Source organism: Topomyia yanbarensis, chromosome 3, assembly GCF_030247195.1.
Source record: "Topomyia yanbarensis strain Yona2022 chromosome 3, ASM3024719v1, whole genome shotgun sequence".
NCBI classification, from domain to species: Eukaryota; Metazoa; Arthropoda; class Insecta; order Diptera; family Culicidae; genus Topomyia; species Topomyia yanbarensis.
The window spans coordinates 319,268,632-319,281,475 of record NC_080672.1 but is presented as its reverse complement, the minus strand read 5'-3'; the positions used below and the strand labels follow the sequence as shown (position 1 = coordinate 319,281,475).

Sequence of the window (12,844 nt, the reverse complement as noted above, 5' to 3'; positions counted from 1 at the left end):
CACGTTTCGACCAATCCATTGAATCTCCAAGAGAGTGTAATTATGCTTCGATATGGAGAAAAAGAGAGAAATAGTCGTGATTTTTTTCCTCTTCGGTTTTGCCAGACAAACACGCGTTATATCACACGCGATCACTTTTGATGTAGAAACGGGAGAAATTCGTTGCTCGCAGACCCTTCCTCAAACACTATAGTGCCACTGCACTTCGCTCACGTTTAAAATTCTGGACTGGGCCTGACCTTGTCTGGTTTGATTCACTAATTTAACTCACTGAACACCACTTTCCCTAAGGAGAGAACATCCTGTTCTGGCAAACCGGAAATCAACCGATAGGGTTCGACATTGAAAATCATTTATCTATTATATAAAATATCCTCAAGATAAAGCATTTATCAGCTGTTGAACGCCGGAAGCGAAGGAATGCTTATTTCGATCAAGAATCGAACTATTCCTCTTACTTTAGAATGCAGCCGCGGCGTACACTCTACTCCGTGAATGGAACCTTAACTGTTTCAGTATGTTTAACTGAACGGTCGATAACTGACTGGTAGTCGAACGAGTGAAGTCACAATTTTAAGCTAACAATTTTCGGTCACGCTAGCTGCTGCTTGTGTAGCGTATGCGATGTGAGGGGTTTATAAAACTTTTCGATCACACGCGCCCCCGAGAGAGTCAGAAGCTGCGGCTGAGAGAGAGAGAGAGAGATTATAAGAAGACTCTCATGCGGTAGTAGATGTGTAGTAGTAGCTCCGAATTATTTTTATTGAAAGACTCCCCGCGAAGCGGTACACATCCGTATTAGCGAATAGATGTATACATCCTGATGGTGTACATTAGGGTGTGTCAGAGTAGTCCAAATGCTTGTTTGAAGGATTTGAAGTATCGTCGTCTTTCGGCAATGTAAATGAGTCATACCGCGAGAAGTGACCGAAAAAAGGATAAGTCGACCAATATGCAAGAAGTTCAGTTATTTTCAAATTGGACCGCCCCTTGGTCCATTGAACCAACCCTTGGTCAACAGGACCACTCTTCGGTTTATGAGACCATCTCTCTGTAAATGAAATCATGTTATTTTTGGCGAATTGTAAAAAATACTTATTTTCTTTTGCTCATATCTCCCGATTATACTTAGCCTAGACCATTTTCATATTTGGGGGAAATCATTTCCAGAGTTGTCTGCTTTGACATACAACTAACGGCGCCGGCCAAGCCCTTACAGTCATCGAGAAAGGAAAAGAGTGTGACGAACGCTGTGTATACCTCTTTTTTCTTGTTTATTTGACACGGCTCTATTTATGCGTTAGCCTAACTGAGCCGTGGATCATTTATGATTTTTACAATATGAAAAAAGTAAAATTTACTTTCATGTATCCATCGGGTCTTGTTGACGTAGCTTGCTGCTGCGTGTTGAGATTGCGCCGTCTGTCGCACCTTGGGGGTCATTCGGTCCGTCTTCTCTTGCATTTTCGTTCACGTCCATGCCGTCATCGGTACTGCATTCATGATGTTCATGGCCCGATGTTCTTGTTTGTATCTTGTACTTACGGGTCGCTGTTATAAATTCTTCGTCATGGGTATTTCATTCTGTATAGCTGGTGTTGGTTGTTGGTTTAGAGGTATTTGGTGTAATTAGTGTTGCCACAATTAAATCTGTACCAGAAGTTGAAAAACCTGTATCTGTACTCTTTTCTAGAAAAATCAGTACCGGATTCTGTACCCAAACAATAACAAAGTTGTTTTAAAAAAATCATTTTTCTTATACTGATTTTTCATTCGAGGAAACCAAACCAGAAATTCTGACTCGGAATCGGTTGTTTTATTTGAACTGGAATTCCGCAAGAAACTAGTCAGAATTCCGGATGAGTTTGACTGGGTAATGTCAATACCAGCTCCAGCTCAAATTTTCGCCGCCACTTTGTTTGTAACCTAAAGCCGCTGACAGAGTGGCGGCGAGAAGCTGAGCATTACCATTAGGATGAGAGAAACCTGCTTGCAGCAAATCAAATGGAGCATGGCAAAGTATACGTAGACACTCCGAGTAAATCCACTCGGCTTTCACTCTGAGAGGGGGAAAAGAGATGATTTTGCTGGAAGCAGGTTTCTTGCATATCGCATTCTAATGTCAGCTTCAGTTCAATCTAAGTCAGTATCAGCTCCACTTCATCTTCTCGCCATCACTCTGCTAGCGGCCTAACTCGACGTTTATCTGCTGTTTACTGGGATACATAACAGTGTTAAATTATTTTATCTTGCTGTCATATAAACAAATCTGTACCAAACTAGATTTTTTACAAAAATCTGTAATCCGTACCGTACAGAATCTGTACCCGAAATACTTCAAAAATCTGTCCCATTCTAGATAAATCTGTACTTGTGGCATCACTGGGTGTAATCGTTGTTACTTCGCTGTTTGAAATGGCAGTTGGTTTGGTGTTGTTTACTGCCTGGTCCGCAGTCGTTGGTTTAACAACCGGTTGTGGTTTAGCATACGATGATTGTATACCGGTTTTGGTCGTAGCAGGTGAAATTTCCTTAGCAGTCTCTGCGCAAGATTTTCCGTGGGGTACCGGCTGATCACAATACTGGCATGTAGGAATTTGCCCTGGGTACGTGATTAGTGTTCGTTGAGAATATTCCATACCTCGAGGTGTGAAAGTCAAGTAAGAGGGAATAGGTTTTGTCGGACGCATTCTCACCACACGAATGCCGTTGCGGAGTTCTGGGAAGAAGTTCCTCCAAGTATCTTCCGTAACACTATTCACCTCTCTGTATTTTGACATGGTTTTTTGCCTTTCCCATATAGAAAGGTTATGCAATCACTCTGAAAAACGTCAACCTAATGCCGGCCCGGAGGGCCGAGTGTCATATCCCATTCGACTCAGCTCGTCGAGATCGGAAAAAGTCTGTATGTGTGTGTATGTATGTACGTATGTGTCAAATAATGTCACTCATTTTTCTCAGAGATGGCTGGACCGATTTTTTTTGTTTTTTATTAATAGCCCGCCTCTTACCCCCACACCAAAAAGCTCACAAACGGAGCCCCCTGGTAGTGGACACATCAGTTCTCAGCGTACAAAAAAAAAGTCAGCACAACAAAACAAAGTTACGTTCGCGGAAACGCTGAGAACAAAAAAAACAATACGAGTCCGACAAAACACAAAATTTGACAAGAAGCTACGGCGAGTACCCAGCGGAAAAGAATCCTTTTAAGGGTCCCATCGTAGCTTTGCAGGAAGCTCATAATAATTTAAATTTATTTATTACTTATTGCTATAAAAATGCATTTATCAATTGTTTTTATTTAAAAAAAAAATGTTAACCAATTATAGCTAAAGAAATAAGCTCGATTGGTGGTGAACGAAGTTTATATTAAAAATTCTCCTATTTTATTTTTTAAAATTAGTTTCAATTTTGCTTGGAAACGAGTGCGACATGTTATTTGCTTTAAATCAGTAGGAAGCTGGTTGAATAACTTAGGTCCGATGAAAGAAATGCGTCTTTGACCAAGGTTCGTGGATACTCTGGAGTATAATAAATGATTGGCTTGTCTGGTGCTGTGAGCTCGAATTCCTGTCGTAAATTCTAGAAACTTGCCCAAACTTAGTCTCAAATGAAAGGCGCAGAAAGGCGCCTTCCCATCGGCTGCTATTGAATTTTGGATCGATCGGAATTCTGGTTCCGGAATTACGGGTTTAAGAGTGCGGCCACACAGAAATTTCTCATATAAACGATAGGAAAAATTAAAAATAGAATTTTTATTTTTGATGCTAAATGTCTTCAAGGTGCATGAAACGTCGAGATTTGATGCAAACTCGAAATAAAATTTGACGACGATACACTTTTTTGGATTTTGGCACATTTTTGCCTTTCTCATATAGAAAGGTTATGCAATCACTCTGAAAAACATCAACCTAATCCCGGCTTTTTTTGACTCGCATAAGGTTTCTGGATTTTAACAGGGGCGTAGTTGATGGTTTACGGAGAGGGGCTACACCCCCCCCCCCCTCTACTGTTCACTACCCTCCCTTAAAAATCTCCTTAAATCACCCCAATCAGCCCTCATACCCATAGGGGAGGGGCCCCTTCAACCCCATCATCTTTGAACCACCACTATATCACAAAGCATACCAATTTAAGCTGGGGAGTCGTTCGTTCATGGGACTTTCGCCCTCCTCACACACCCACCCCCGCATGAAAAAATGAGTTAACAAGCAGATAACATTGATCTAATGCTGATTAGGCTAATGAAGTATGCTTTTTTTTGTTTCAAGTGTTTCACCGTCGACACGTAGCTCATCAAGTTCGTGGCTGGAAAGCCATTGTGTATAAGTGCAAAGTGTACTTAGAATGGAATGGACATTTCCACAATTATGTTGAACATAACCAGCCTCCGTGCCATAGTTTATAGAAATGAGAAAGGCACAATTGCACCGCTAGGTGGATTAAAACAGGTTTTTTGATAACGGAGTCGCTAGTACGTGGTGCCAGGTCATGTATCTTTAATTCAATACTGCCAACATCTATATACGTCGGGATACTGTATAAAATGCCATTACATTCGACGACGTGTTTCATGTTGTTCTGAGAAGCGAATGATTCTGCTTGACTAATGTTTTTGAACATAATCAGTACCGCATGACGTAAATGATGGAATTGCACCGCATTATCTTCTGCTACGTTGAGCTTCATGTTCACTTTCAACATTTGTTCCACTTCATGAATTGATGGTCTTACCGGACATTTCGAGTGGTAAACAGCAACACAGTTTGCCCGCGATTACCACTACTGTCTCGAGGTGTTTGTCGAAATGGATATGCTAATACCTCTGTGATTGAAGATTTTAATATTCATCGTGTATAAGCTTTTGTAATATTATGAGCCATCATCCAACAATTGTGTATTGCTTTCTATCCACACGACCAATTCATTCATTCGGTGACTCTCGGACCGTTGAGACGACCTTTCTAGTCCGTGTAGTTTAACGTTATAAAGAAGAATGCTAATCCGCTTTCAAAGTTATCTTGCGCGTTCTCCACCTCGCTGACTGGGTACCGTTGTACAAGTTAAGTACCGCTATAATATTATATTCTCCATCCTTGTCTCTAACGCCATCTTGAACTGGACAATAGGCCCGTGCAAAAATCACTTCCCTTGATAATGATTTGCTTCAAGGCAAACTGGACGCCGAAATAAAACCGACCCCCCGACTAAAATTGTAACCACCTCACGCAACCGGGCCATTCGTAATTGTTTTCCGGAACTAAAACAAAAAATGTTTGAATCTATTGCAGATTTCTCGAGTTCTGAGGGAGCGATATTAGGCTGTGACACTCTGATATACTTCGGGTGGTGGAGTACAGAGTATACATATACTATACTGGCACATACCAGCTAATCGGGTTGAAACCTGCGGGGTCTTATCCGCTGCTAGTTTGCATTGCGTGGACCTACTGACTCATGGGGTTGGCTGTTTTAATGACCCCATGATTCACCAGCGAAGACTGCAAACGTTTGCATTCAGCATCAGTCGCAGCTGACGGAAAGAGGATATGTGTCAATTTAAGACTCTTATCGGGTGATCTTCACCGGCTCTGCCCTACCTAACTACCTCAGTTTTGACAAAATTCGACTATCTGCTCGCCTTTCTGTGCCGCCTCACGAACTGCATTAATTGTAAAAACTGTGACAGTTCGTTGTGGGAAGTGCGATGGGAATCATGTGGATGATTCCTGTGGAAGGGATGTCGAAGAGTGGGCAAAATTCACATGATCTTCCGACGTGCCCCGCGTACCAACAGTGCGAGAAGAAACTTAAGCGCTCCATTCAGGGATAATTCCACTGTTCTACAATGGAATTGCAGAAGCATTATCCCAAATATTGAATCCTTTAAAATTTAAAAAATTGTTTGAAATGCGATTGATTTGCATTATACGAAACATGGCTTACTTCATAAATAGACGATTTTACTATTATTCGCCTGGATTGATAACTCATACGGAGGAGTGCATTTGGGGGTCAAAAAGGGCTATTCTTTCAATCGAATCGACCTGCCCTCTTCTCCAGGCATTGAAGTTGTCGCTTAACAAACTAGAATTAAAGGGAAACCGCCTTCCATCTACATTCCTCCTAGAGACACAGTAAGCCATCGACGGCTTTGCGATATTGCGGAAGTTCTCCCCTCCGGCCATGCGTTTTAATTTCCACGGCACGGATAATTTCTATACGGGTGACATGACACGAATTCCTGCTCCCCCAGCACGTCCGAGTGCCCCTATGCTCGACATCGCTGTGGTTAGATTGCCTGTGGAAGGTAGTCCCTGAACCCCATGGCAGCGACCATCTGCCAATCGTAAGTACTATGCGAACGTTTTCGTGTAACCTCACACGAAATATTGATTGGAAGAACGTCCGCGATATCCGAGGAAGAAAACGGGTTCCTGGCTGGCTTGATTCTCGACACCGCGAATCAAGTTCAGACTAAATGTGTACGAGACGCGAACTCTCGCGGACGTTCTCTCAACCTATAGTGGGATAGTGCTCAGACGTGTACGCGGAGAAGGCTGCCGCGTATAAGATCTTCCGCGACGACACGACGGGCTACCCGATAGCTATCGGTAGTACACAACGTTAGAAGCGCGAAGGAAAAAATGTATGAAAGCCAAGAAACGGAGCTACTGGCACCGGTTCCTTCATGGATTAACTAGAGGAACATCGATGAGCACTCTTTGGGACACGGACCGGCGTATGCAAAATGGAAATAGTACTAACGAGAGCGCGGTATATTCAAATCATTGAACATTCGATTTCGCCAGGAAGATTTGTCCAGATTCCACCACGGCACATAAGATCTACCGCTCCGCGTCTCCCTACTATACCGCGAATCAATATCCAATCACTACACGTTAGACGCTCATCTCCGACGTATTGGGCTTTTTTTGCGTATTTGCGCTTGTGGCGACAGTCATCACGATATGGAGCATATTGTCTGGGCATGGGACGAGTATTGTTCTAGCAGTTCTCAGTATTGGATTCCCTTCGAGCCCGAGGAAGATCACCCAATGTCCCACTGGGGATGTACTGGCAAGGTAGCTGACCACCGCACAGTGGAACGAGCCCGGACTTGATACTAAACATGAATTTTACGCTATATTCTTGATAGTATGTTTCTTGTATTAGTTGAGCTATAAGAAACATTTCCGTGAGAATTTAGGTTATTTGGACAAAGAATGAACAGCCTTTTGAAGGATATAACTTCAACGTTTTTCGCATAATTTTATCATAGGGACTTTAACTTTAACAATTGTGTATTGCTTTCAAATTACACGAATAATTCATTCCTTCGGTGACTCTCGGACCGTTGAGACGACCTTTCTAGTCCGTGTAGTGTAACGTTATAAAGAATAATGCTAATCCGCTTTCAAAGTTATCTTGCGCGTTCTCCACCTCGCCGAGGTTCCAGTATTTTTTCCGTCTTTTATTGACACGCGTTTACCGTTATTCGGCCAGCAGAGCAGTGAAGCAGCAGTGATTTTTTTCTTGTAAGCTGACTGGGTACCGTTGTACAAGTTACATATCGTTATAATATTATATTCCTATTAATGATTTGCTTCAAGGCGAACTGGAAGTCGAAATAAAACCGACACCCCGACTAAAATTGTAACCACCCTACGCAACCGGGCCGTTCGTAATTGTTTTCTGGGACAAAGACAAAAAATGTTTGAATCTATTGCAGATTTCTAGAGTTCTGACGGAGTGATATTAGGCTGTGCAACTCTGATATACTTCGGGTAGTGGAGTACAGAGTATACATATACTATACTGGCACATACCAGCTAATCGGGTTGAAACCTGCGGGGTCGTATCCGATGCTAGTTTGCATTGCGTGGACCTACTGACTGGGTTGGCTGTTTTAATGACCCCATGATTCACCAGCGAAGACTGCAAACGTTTGCATTCAGCATCAGTTGCAGCTGACGGAAAGAGGACATGTGTCAACTTAAGACTCTTATCGGGTGATCTTCACCGGCTCTGCCCTACCTAACTACCTCAGCTTTGACTACCTGCTCGCCTTTCTGTGCCGCCTCATGAACTGCATTAATTGCAAAAAACTGTGACAGTTCGTTGTGGGAAGTGCGATGAGAATCATGTGGATGATTCCTGTGGAAGGGATATCGAAAAGTGCCTTTAATGTGGGGACAATTCACATGATCCTCCGACGTGCCCCGCGTACCAACAGTGCGAGAAGAAACTTAAGCACTCCCTTCAGGGATAATTCCACTGTTCTACAGTGGAATTGCAGAAGCATTATCCCGAAAATTGAATCCTTTAAAATTTTAATAAATTGTTTGAAATGCGATGCATTTGCATTATACGAAACATGGCTTACTTCATAAATAGACGATTTTACTATTATTGTCCTGGATTGATAACTCATACGGAGGAGTGCATTTGGGGGTCAAAAAAGGCTATTCTTTCAATCGAATCGACCTGCCCTCTTCTCCAGGCATTGAAGTTGTCGCTTAAATAAACTAGAATTAAAAGGAAACCGCCTTCCATCTACATTCCTCATAGACACACAATAAGCCATCGACGGCTTTGCGATATTGCGGAACTTCTCTCCTCCGGATAATTTCAATACGCGTGACATGACACGAATTCCTGCTCCCCCAGCACGTCCGAGTGCCCCTATGCTCGACATTGCTGTGGTTAGATTGCCTGTGGAAGGTAGTCCCTGAACCCCATGGCAGCGACCATCTGCCAATCGTAATTATTATGCGAACGTTTTCGTGTAACCTCACACGAAATATTGATTGGAAGAGCGTCCGCGATATCCGAGGAAGAAAACGGGTTCCTGGCTGGCTTGATTCTCGACACCGCGAATCAAGTTCAGACTAAACGTGTACGAGACGCGAACTCTCGCGGACGTTCTCTCAACCTATAGTGGGATAGTGCTCAGACGTGTACGCGGAGCAGGCTGCCGCGTATAAGATCTTCCGCGACGACGGGCTACCCGATAGCTATCGATAGTACACAACGTTAGAAACGCCAAGGAAAAATTTATAAAAGCCAAGAAACGAAGCTACTGGCACCGGTTCCTTCACGGATTAACTAGAGGAACATTGATGAGCACTCTTTGGGACACGGACCGGCGTATGCGAAATGGAAATAGTACTAACGAGAGCGCGGAATATTCAAACCATTGAACATTCGATTTCGCCAGGGAAATTTGTCCAGATTCCACCACGGCACATAAGATCTACCGCTCCGCGTCTCCCTACTATACCGCGAATCAATATCCAATCACTACACGTTAGACGCTCATCTCCGACGTATTCGGCTCGCGGTATTTGCGCTTGTGGCGACAGTCATCACGATATGGAGCATATTGTCTGGGCATGGGCCGAGTACTGTTCCTGCAGTTCTCAGTATTGGATTCCCTTCGAGCCCGAGATCACCCAATGTCCCGCTGGGGATGTACTGGCAAGGTAGCTGACCACCGCACAGTGGAACGAGCCCGGACTTGATACTAAACATGAATGTTACGCTCTATTCTTGATAGTATGTTTCTTGTATTAGTTGAGCTATCAGAAACATTTCCGTGAGAATTTAGGTTATTTGGACAAAGAATGAACAGTCTTTTGAAGGATATAACTTCAACGTTTTTCGCATAATTTTATCGTAGGGACTTTATTCGGTTAATTTTGTTTTTCGAACAAAACAGTTGTTTTAAGTCATACATTGTTTCAGCAAAATTATCCATTTGATTACATCACATCGTAAAATCACGAAAAAAGGGTCACTAACTGGTTTGGATGTTGGTTAGGTAGCTGTTTATCAACTTTTTTTAAACAAACTTCTAATGCAATACACTTTCGCAAGTTTTTAATTTTCTCTTTAAAATTAGCCTAAACTGATTCTGCAAAAACGTACGATAAAAAGTCGAAATTAAAAAAAAGAAATGGTGATTAAGACGCGTGCTGTTGCTGATATTAGTACCGAATAATGATAAGAATACAAACATAACTTTCAAATAACGTTGAAAGGATAATCAACTTTACTTGTGAAAAAATGAGATGAGCCGAGTGGAGTGAGTGGTTTCTAAGTTTGTAGTAGTTCAGATTGTAAAAAACTCTGAAAATATTTCAAGCTATTGAAATATATCATTAGATATTTCTGGTACTATCTAACGATAGCTTACGCAAAAACTGTAGTACTGTTTAGTAAACAAAAATTGCTATTCAAATATTCTAAAAACAGTCTCGACAAAATAAACATTGTTGAACCTTCTTAGTGAATAATGTTTATTTTTGATGTTTGAATATCAAAAATGAATTTAGCGCCATAAAGTTACATAAAACCACCTTATTTGAACCGATAAAATGTAATATTTTTTAAACAAAATTACGTTGCCAACACAAAATAATATTTTTCTCGTTTTGCTCAAATATTCAACCTTTGACGTAGAATTTATTTAAAATAATAAATTCAACGAGTGAACCATGTTCTTGTATGTTTAGAGGTTTTTGTAATTTTGTAACATACACTCAAGTTTTGAATATTATACGATGATTTTCCATTAACCCGCCAAAAGGCGGGGTTGGGTAATAGTGGGTTAATTACAGCGAAATAAAAAGAGATAGGGATAGTGTCAAAGTACAAGTTGTAGAGAATGTTAAGGTGCATCATGTTATGTTCATAATTTATTATTTTGAGAAACCTAACAAAATTTCTAACTACTTATACCAACCAACCTATACTAACTAGTGACTACATCATCACTTATAGGGCATAAAAAATCTGTTCTTCCAAGTGAGAATGAATATAAAGAAAAATGAAAAATAAGTGACCTTACTGGCTATTTACGGAGTAGATACGACTACTGAATCGTATGGAGTAATTAGGTTCTGTATTCAATGTTTTGTTAACATGTTGTACACCGTTAAAGTGAAAAACGCGAAATAAATGCTCATCTGTCCACCAAGATCACATAATTTCGGAACTGTCCACTTTGGTGTGACGGTATCTTCTTAGAATTGTTATAACATAAAACAAGGCTCTTCTGATAAAATAATTTTGATGAATAATCCTTCTATAAATAAATATAGAAAATTAAATTAAATCAATTTAGTTAAAGACTTGGTGCCTTCCAAAAAGTTGTTGAGAATCCTATTACAAACAACTATGTTGAAGACATAAACTCTTTTTATATTTAGAGAATCGGGATTTTGATATAATGCTTATGATTGAATTGATGAACCACTTTAGATATTCTGATGACATTTCGAGTTTTGTAGCACCCTAGGCTGACCAACACTACCACAACCATCGACCCAAGTCGCGTGATGCTCACCGTATAATACAGGTTTTTTCTGAAGCTTCTGTACTCTCCGAGCGGATGTTTCCCATCTTTTCGAAGCTCTCCCATCTTCAGCCTGCACAACCTTCAAGAAGCAAGCATTGCTCATTCCTTTCAGCATTGGCTAGCCAGACACATTTTGCATACATGCTTATTCATGAACTTTTCTTTAGCTCATTGCATGTTCACTGGCGGTACGTATATTGAATATGTACATATCAACCGCATGGATTGCACTAATGCATTAGAAATTGCAACCAGCAGCGGTGGCGTCGCTCTGGAACTTCCATAAGGGAAGAGCAATCAATGGTACAAAAACTTATCGGTTGCATACACCAGTGAGCAAATGCCGGTAAGTTTAGTTGTATGGACGAGACAGAGCGGTTCCTATATCTCGTTGCAAATCTCGGATACCGGGATTGCCACTAGATAGCGGTACAGCACAAAGAGAATCATAATTTGAGTCGATATCCTCAGCATGTACCTATTTTTTTGTACATATTTAACCATCTACATAGTGATGGCATTACGCAAGAGTTATGAATATGCTACCGGACGGGATGAAAGCAGGTAGATGTGATTTCGTATCCAGCCAAGTATCCCCTACACGTGTTTCTTATACAATTTTTAAAAATAAAACTTTTTATACATAGGCAGATCTCAGCTTTTTTATATAGATCATCATACCATATGTATGTGGACCATGTTAAAATAAAGTGATGAACAGCTCTTTTCTACTTTTTTAATGTTGAGATAGAACATCATATCGTATAGTGAGACGTCTAATTGATAGTTTTGTCCGTCCCATATTATATTATAGCACAGGTGTACTAACGCTTAAACTGCCCATAGGAGTCAGATTCGAGGATGACGTCGTACTAATGATACGCTGGAAGAGATGGAAATGCTGTCAAAGGGGACCACCAGCACAATAGAAAACTGGATAAAAAAGGCAAGTTACAGATAGTCAATAACAAAACGGAGCAACTTCGAAGCGCTTGAGCGGTGTTATAAATATGGTCTCGTTAGTAGTTAAAATAAAAGAAAATTATAACAAGTAACAGCGCGAGATATAGTTTTGAAATGTTTTTGTTATGTGTTTCTGATCGGGTTAGATCACCGTAGGATGCAGAACAATAGCATCGAAACGTGTACTGAAACAGGTGGGGGTAATGATCGACGATGGGTTAAACTTCAATAACTTCGTCGTGTTTTTTTTGCAAAAATCGTGCGATCTATTAATTACACATAAATTGTTAATTTTGAGCCAATGAAGTCTTCGGAGGAATTTGAGGGTATTATGAACCCTTTCATGTGATGTTGTGATTTTTTTTTTTTTTATTCAAATCGTTTATTTGATAAGGCACGTTGCGTTAGCTTAAAGGTGCCAATTTTGTTTTGTTTTACATTTTAAATTGCTTAAAACTAGGGGATTACATATTGATTTTTTTTAAATGAAACTAATGCGATTTTATAGCTATCTTATAT

The 12,844-nt window shown here is 40.8% G+C and overlaps 1 protein-coding gene across 3 annotated transcripts in view; it reads right to left on the bottom strand.

Moving 5' to 3' along the window:
- The window catches only part of LOC131693247 (elongation of very long chain fatty acids protein 6), a 150,687-nt gene that overhangs the window by 114,598 nt on the left and 23,245 nt on the right, over positions 1 to 12,844 (bottom strand). The window contains exon 1 of one of the 3 annotated variants that reach the window (XM_058980918.1): positions 459 to 615. The exons of the other annotated variants lie outside the window; for them this stretch is intronic. The gene's annotated coding sequence lies outside the window, so the exon portion shown is untranslated. Of the gene's footprint in view, positions 1 to 458; positions 616 to 12,844 lie in introns of those variants that run through there. 3 annotated transcript variants of the gene reach the window in all.